Source organism: Hyla sarda, chromosome 5 (genome assembly GCF_029499605.1).
Source record: "Hyla sarda isolate aHylSar1 chromosome 5, aHylSar1.hap1, whole genome shotgun sequence".
Taxonomy (NCBI): domain Eukaryota; kingdom Metazoa; phylum Chordata; class Amphibia; order Anura; family Hylidae; genus Hyla; species Hyla sarda.
Window position 1 is genome coordinate 341,841,681 of NC_079193.1, and position 7,599 is coordinate 341,849,279.

At 41.6% G+C, this 7,599-nt stretch overlaps 1 long non-coding RNA gene across 1 annotated transcript; it reads right to left on the reverse strand.

The window, feature by feature from the left end:
* Nucleotides 1–322: 322 nt before the first annotated feature.
* LOC130274344 (uncharacterized) lies at nt 323–1,516 on the reverse strand. The gene is made up of 3 exons (XR_008844333.1): nt 1,381–1,516; nt 1,157–1,261; nt 323–728 (listed from the first exon to the last, which is right to left on the reverse strand). It is a non-coding gene; the product is annotated as an uncharacterized LOC130274344 (long non-coding RNA).
* Nucleotides 1,517–7,599: the final 6,083 nt, after the last annotated feature.

A 7,599-nucleotide genomic window follows, 5' to 3' on the forward strand; every position in this document is an offset into this window, starting at 1 on the left:
TTTAAATGGCCACCCTGAGGCACAAAAGCCTGGGTATGGCTGCCACCTCTGCATTCCATAGAACTACACCCTTGTTAAAGTTTGTATCCATATTAGTGATAATTAATGTAATATAGCCACTCACTGTAACACTGTATGCCTCCTTTCTCCAGTAGACCGTGATGGGTCAAGTAACACCAATTAGTATAACATTTTATTTGACAAAGAAACAGCAAAACATAAACAATGTATCATTTGGGTATTTAATTATTTTCTTTAACAATTATACACATTCATTATTTTATCATATACAATTAGACGTTTTGCTGCAATACATGTAGGCATGCCCCCCTGCCCTCCTCCCCCTACCCACAGGCTGGGTATTAAGCAGACATAAAAATGTGTAATATATCTACATAATGGCACTGCTGTTTTTCCTCTAAGAGCCATGTTCTTCTAAATAGATATAAGAAGAATAGTCTCCTATTTCCTGAATGTTTATCATTGATTTGTATTAGCCTGCAATACATGAAGTGTCCAAAAGAGGGCGGACAGCACAATCAGTGACCTAAACTGGGAAATTAAGAGTTTTTGGATATGTGCTTGTAGCCATCTTGGTTCAGAGTTCAGCAACAGAGAAAGGACACAGAGGACCAGCCTGTCAGAATCTTTGTTCCATGTGTGCTGCAGCATCTGAGGGGAATTTTCTAGCAGGTTGAATAAAATCCAGTGAGGTAGCAGGAATGCATCTGTGAGAAGTGAAGAAAACTTAAGGCTGGATTGACCTGATTTAGAGCTATATGTAGAGTTAAGCTTGAAACCCTTCTTCCCTGTCCCACAGCAGGGCACCAATAAAAACATCTTGGGATCCATTTGTGAGCATTTTGAGAATTTCATCCTACTCCAAGTAACACTGTGGAGCAGAAATATGTATGAGCCCCATTTATTCACTGTGCACAAACTGAAGGTACCCAATGGCCGCTAGGGCGGATATTAGGGTAGGCCGCAGGTGTGCTTGTAGGTGAGACCTGTATACACATTGCATTTTTCTTATTTTACTGGATAGAAGCAGCTCGATAGAATAACTGGATATTAATAAGATAAATAGCTTAAAAGTTCCATTACACTTTATAAAATATTTCATGTAAATGTTCCATCCTTTTTGATAAACGCTTACCTTTTTGGGAGCTTTTACCAATATACTGAGGGTTTAGTATAGTTCCCCACTATGGAGCTCAAGTCCTCCATTTTTAAGCCACTTGTGAAGAAGGTTCTTTGACCACTGATTTAAAATACAGGGAGAAGAATAATATCTTTTTGTAGCTTCCATTGGCGTATACCACATACTTTGTCATTACATGAGGGGTGGGAAAGGAAATACTAAATGGCCTATGCACATACCCATATGTGAACTTAATGGCACCATGTAGGGGACATGGTTTGCTCCCTTTCTGCCCGTGAGTGAAACATTGGGCTGTAGGAACTACTAGGGTACCAGCCGACAGATGGGTTTTGGACCTTTATTTTCCTGATGGTGTCCTAATGGTGGCCATGCCCATAGTGCAGAAATTGAACCCTAACTTCTGATGTCAAGCTGCCCACTGATTAAACTTCACAACTTTTCCTCTGCACAGGTTTTGATAAATCTTGGGTAGATTGGCCGTAGCAACCAGATTGACATTTCAAAAATGAAGCAATCTGATTGGTTGCTATGGACAACTGGTCAACTTTTCCTCTGCACAGGTTTTGATAAATCTCCCTCTATTTTTGTATCATTTTGTATAATATATGACGTTACTAGATCTAGTATGGAATAGAAAAGAAAGTGTTTATGTTCTGTTTGCACATATACTTGACCTTAAATGCAGCCATGACAACCAGGATGAAAACCGTTAAGTACACTGCTTAATGCTTGTAAAGAACTGGAAAATAGTGTAGAAAAGAAGCAAGATTTATATGGCAAAGTTAACCCTTTGTTATTTTTTGTGCCTTTTGTATCTCTATATTTGAAGAGCCAGAATATTTTTAGTTTTCCTGTCAACATAGTCACAGGGCCCTGTTTTTGTGGGATGAATTCTTAATATGGCTTTCATGCCATATGGGAAAAACAATAATATTGCAAAAGTTTAGATTTTATTTGTTGAGTTTCATTAGTTTAAATGAGATACAAACTTTATTCTTTATGTCGGAACAATTACGGCAATACCAAATGTATCAAATTTACAATAAATATTGTATCATATGGTCCCCTTATCTCCTATCCTTTGGATAGGGGATGAAATGTTTTTTGGCAGAGTACCCCTTTAGCATCATCTCTGATTCAGGCCATTGTAACATAGTGTGGTGTCCCGGTACCGTTTCATATCCGGTACCTGCGTGTGTGGGTCCCCTTAGCCAGAGACCCTAGGACGTCGGGGTCCCCATTGTCTAGTTCACCCCTGGTCACCTCTCATCTAGATATTTATTGAGCTAATAGTTTATTTAGGATGCATGTAAATATGATATCAATGTCTATAAATAGTTAATTACCTGTATACAGCATAGCAGGACCTGCGAGTCCTATAGCCAGTATAACCTTATGTGTACTTACAGGTAACATATTGTTGGCAAAAAAATAAAATGTGTGAGATAATAAAATTGTCTAGTCAGCTTGACGCTAAAGGTATATAGAGCAGAACTAATGTCTAGATAGTCTCATGTATAGCGAGTTATATTAATGTTCAGTTTAGCCTCCAAGAATGTGTAGAGAGCTACTAAAAATGTCTTAGGAGCTAGTAACTATATGTCAGATAGCTGCCTAATTGTCTAGTAAGCTTAGAATGTATAGTAAGCTTAATGAAAAGAAGCTAGAAACTATAGGATACATAGCTTCGTTAATGTCTAGATAGCATTCATGTCTAGATAGCACCAATGCCTAGATAGATTTCTATTGTCTAGTCCAGATACTAGGCATCCTCCATTGTATGCATATTTATGCTGGGGATCGCCCTCAGCAACGGACTACAAGGGCGGGATCTGCTCCCCCAGTATAAATGCACAGCCGCATTTGGGGTTGAGCACCTCCAGCCATTTGAGACCACGTTTTTTGTTGTTTGTTTAAATTTTATACTTGGAGGTGTCTAAACTCCAAAATTAATGCGCCTTGAATATCTTCAAGGCAGCATTAAGGTAGCACCTGTGAGGCCAGGCACCCATATTAGCCAACTCAGGTGGGGCTTGCAGCTTGCCTCCCCCCTTCCATTGCATGTGTGCTCAGTCACGCTGGAGGGTATCTGGGAGGAAGTTGTGAGTCGACCGAATGCTGCCGTAATTGCCCACTGGCCCCTGTTTTGCTTATCAAGCACAGGTAGGATTAGCGTAGGTCCCGCACCATCTTGAGAAACCTTGGCGTTGGTGTGCGGGCTCTGGTGTGTCCTTCATATAAGGATACACTGGCGAATGTCTCAATTTTAACATCAGTGTTGAGGGATAGCCAATGTCATTGTATACATCTACCACAGTAGTGCACCCATATTCCTGTATTGTATTATTCTAATTGTTACACATCCACACCGTTTATCTGGTGTAGGATTCTATTGTGGCACTTGTAGTCCGCTGCAGGCATCCTCCATTGTATGCATATTTATGCTGGGGATCGCCCTCAGCAATGGACTACAAGGGCGGGATCTGATCCCCCAGTATAAATGCACAACCGCATTTGGGGTTGAGCACCTCCAGCCATTTGAGACCACGTTTTTTGTTGTTAGTCCAGATACTAATAAGAGTATCAGAGAATGTAAATGTGTTCAATGTTTACTTAGGATGTATAGCAAATTTATAGATCCTCCTGTCCTAGTCTTAGTCCCTCTGTCTTAGGGGACAGGCGTCGAGGTCGACTTATCTTAAGTAAGGGGGTTTGTGGTGTCCCGGTACCGTATCCTATCCGGTACCTGCCTGTGTGGGTCCCCTTAGCCAGAGTCCCTAGTATGTCGGGGTCCCCATTGTCTAGTTCACCCCTTGTCACCTCTCATCTAGATAGTTATTGAGCTAATAGTCTATTTAGGATGCATGTAATTATGATATCAATGTCTATAAATAGTTAATTACCTGTATACAGCGTAGCAGGACCTGTGGGTCACGTAATCGGGAAAATTCTATGGTTTCTGCTTTAGGACCTTTGGAGATCCCTGTGACATATGCTACCCATCACTCCTTGTAACGGTGAGTGACAGTTGCTGTGACCAATCCAAAATGGCCCTGCCCATATAAGGGAGCGGCGGCCATTGTTCTTTCTCTTTGCTCCTGCGCTCCTGACGAGGAAGGATCTATACCGCTATCTCCCGCAGTGAGTTAGGCCCGAGCCTTGCGGCAACGGCTGATCGATTCTAAATTGAGAGTGTATCAATCCCTAAGCACTCTGCATGATCACCGGACCTTATCTATCCCCTAAATCCGGACGGATCTGCAAATATTACCCTAAATTCAGAGACTGTATCTAAAAGTCAAGGTCCGCAACAACTGTCAGTCATTGCACCATATAGAGACTGTATTCCTGAGACTGTTATTGTGCTTTGGATGTACCGCAAGCCTTTCAGTAAAGTTTGTTCAAATTCAAGTACCTTGTGGACCTTCAGTCATTTTTGTATAGGCACCTATCGTTACTGGGAAGGTGGCGATAGGCCGGAGAATTACCTCAGCATACTAGCCCTCAGCCTGGCGTCACGAACTATAGGGTTAACATTAACCCCTCATTTACTGAAACAATACCCCCACTACCAACACCCCCCAAGGGCTACCACAATAGTAACATATTAACATAGTTTTCAAGCTTGAAAAAAGACAAGAGTCCATCGAGTCCAACCTAGAACCTTAAGTTGATACAGAGGAAGGCAAACCCCCCCCCCCCCCTTCCCATGAGGCTGATGCCAATTGCCCCATGACAGGAGGAGGATAAATTCCTTCCTGACTCCAATATGGCATCAGAATAAATCCCTGGATCAAAGTTCAATCCACATAAATCTAGAATCCATAACTTGTAATATTATATTTTTCCAGAAAAACACCCAGGCCCCCTTGAACTTATTTATTCAGTCAGACATCACAACATCATGCGGCAGAGAGTTCCACAGTCTCACTGCTCTTACAGTAAAGAATCTCTGTCTGTGATGATGATGACACCTTCTTTCCTGTAGATGTAGAGGATGCCCCCTTGTCATGGTTACCGGCCTAGGTATAAAAAGATCCTCTAGAAAGATCTCTGTACCGTCCATTCATATATTTGTACATTGTGATCAAATCGCCTCTAAGACATCTTTTATCTAAACTAAATAACCCCAAGACAGAACCTGTCTTGGTCCTGTAATCCTCCCATACCATTAACTATCTTGTCACCCTCCTCTGCACCCTCTACAGTTCAGCCATTTCCTTATTTTATACAGGTGCCCAGAATTGGATACAATACTCCATAAGTGGTCTGGCTAATGATTTATACAGAGGCAAAACTATGTCTGTATCACAAGCCTCTAGGCCTCTCTTGATACATCCCATGACTTTGTCAGGCTTGGCAGCCACTGCCTGGCACTGATCACTAAAGTTGAGATTACTGTCCACCAGTACCCACAAGTCCTTTTCTTTAGTAGTTTTACTTAATGTTTTACTATTTAGAACATAAATGTATATTTTGCTTTACGGCCCAAGTGCATAATTTAACTTTTATCCACATTAAATTTAATTTGCCATGTCTGTGCACAAGCATCCAGCTTCCCTAGATCCCTCTGTAATATTATATTATCCTCCTCTGTGGTGATCACCTTACCTAGTTTAGTGTCATCTTCAAATGTAGAGATTCTACTCTGTAATCCCTCTACAAGGTAATTGATAAAGATATTGAAAAAAAAGTGGATCCAGTGCTGACCCCTGCGGTCCCTACTAGTAACTGCCACCCAACCCAAGTAAGTTCCATTGATCCCCACCATCAGCTTGATATCACTGAGCCAGTTGCTAATCCTTTTACATATATCCTCCCCATGTCCCAGAATCCTCATTGTAATGTTGGCAGATGCCTCTCTCCAGTTCCCCATGACTCACAATTTTTAGTCCCTGAAATCGTTATTTCCGACCCCATCTCCCCTGTCCCCTGTTCTCTGTCTCCTGTGCTCTTCTTTTTGATAGACATCATTCCCACACTCTTCCCCAAATTTAAAGGGCCATTGCACACATACTAATTCTTGATCCATCTATCCATGTGTAGCATCTTCCATTTAAGGGGATCCACCTAACAGCCTATGCCTGAGCACTGTTGGTTCCTTGTATTGAAGGGGTACTCTGGTGGAAAAAAAAAATTCAATCAACTGGTGCCAGAAAGTTAAACAGATTTGTAAATTACTTCTCTTAAAAAATCTTAATCCATCCAGTACTTATTAGCTGCTGAATACTACAGAGTAAAGTATTGTTTTTTTGCAACACAGTGCTCTCTGCTGACATCACGAGCACAGTGCTCTCTGCTGACATCATGACCACAGTGCTCTCTGCTGACATCTCTGTCCATTTTAGCAACTGTCCAGAGCAGCATGTGTTTTCTATGGGGATTTTCTCCTACTCTGGACAGTTCTTAAAATGGACAGAGATGTCAGCAGAGAGCTCTGTGTTCCCAAAATAAAATAATTATCTCTGTAGTATTCAGCAGCTAATAAGTACTGGACGGATTAAGATTTTTTAATAGAAGTAGTTTACAAATCTGTTTAACTTTCTGGCACCAGTTGATTTAAAAAAAATAAAATAAAAGGTTTCTCCCGGAGTACCCCTTTAATTGAAAAGGTGTGCTATAATGATGCTGCTAACCTGTGCATTCTCACCTGTGTCTGTTTCCTGGATTCTGATTCCGGCTGATCCCTCCTATATCATACATTTTCCTGTTGACAACCTGCATTGCTGATCTGAACCTCTGCTGCCTACCTCAACCATCTGCTTGTATTTGACTAAGCCTCTGTCTTATCCATAGGCGTGCGCAGCCTATTGCATTAGGGTGTGCACCCTAAAGCACAAACTCACGCCGCGCGTGTATATGTCCGCCATTACCGGCGGGTCCCTGGCTGCGATCAACAGCCGGGACCTGCCGCACATGATCCGGGCATCGCTCCGATGCCCGTGGTTATGCTTAGGATGTAAATGTACGTCCTGGTGCGTCAAGTACCACGTCATCAGGACGTACATTTACGTCCTTCATCGTTAAGGGGTTAAATGGAACTTAATAAAAGGTATATTTTATCATATGGAAGGTCCCTATTCAAATCAGTGCCTATAAGGTATGTAGGTTGGTTTTTAGCTAGCTAGGTCAGTTGGTAGCTAAGTGGATTGGTAGTTGATAGCTAGGTAGATAGCATGTAGGCAAAGTCAGATCACAATACACAGTGGGGGACATGTATCAAAGATTTTACCCCTGTTTTGTGTGTATTTTTTTGCGCAAAATTTTGCGCAAGCCCTTTTTTTGCGCAATTTTTTTGCGCACATTTTGGTAGAGCATGTCCTCCAGATGTGGCTGAATCAGGGTACCTTGGAGTGACATCTATAGTACACATGGATTTATTAACTGCATACTTTTTTTTTACAACAAAAAGAGCTGTTTTTTTTGCGCAAATATAA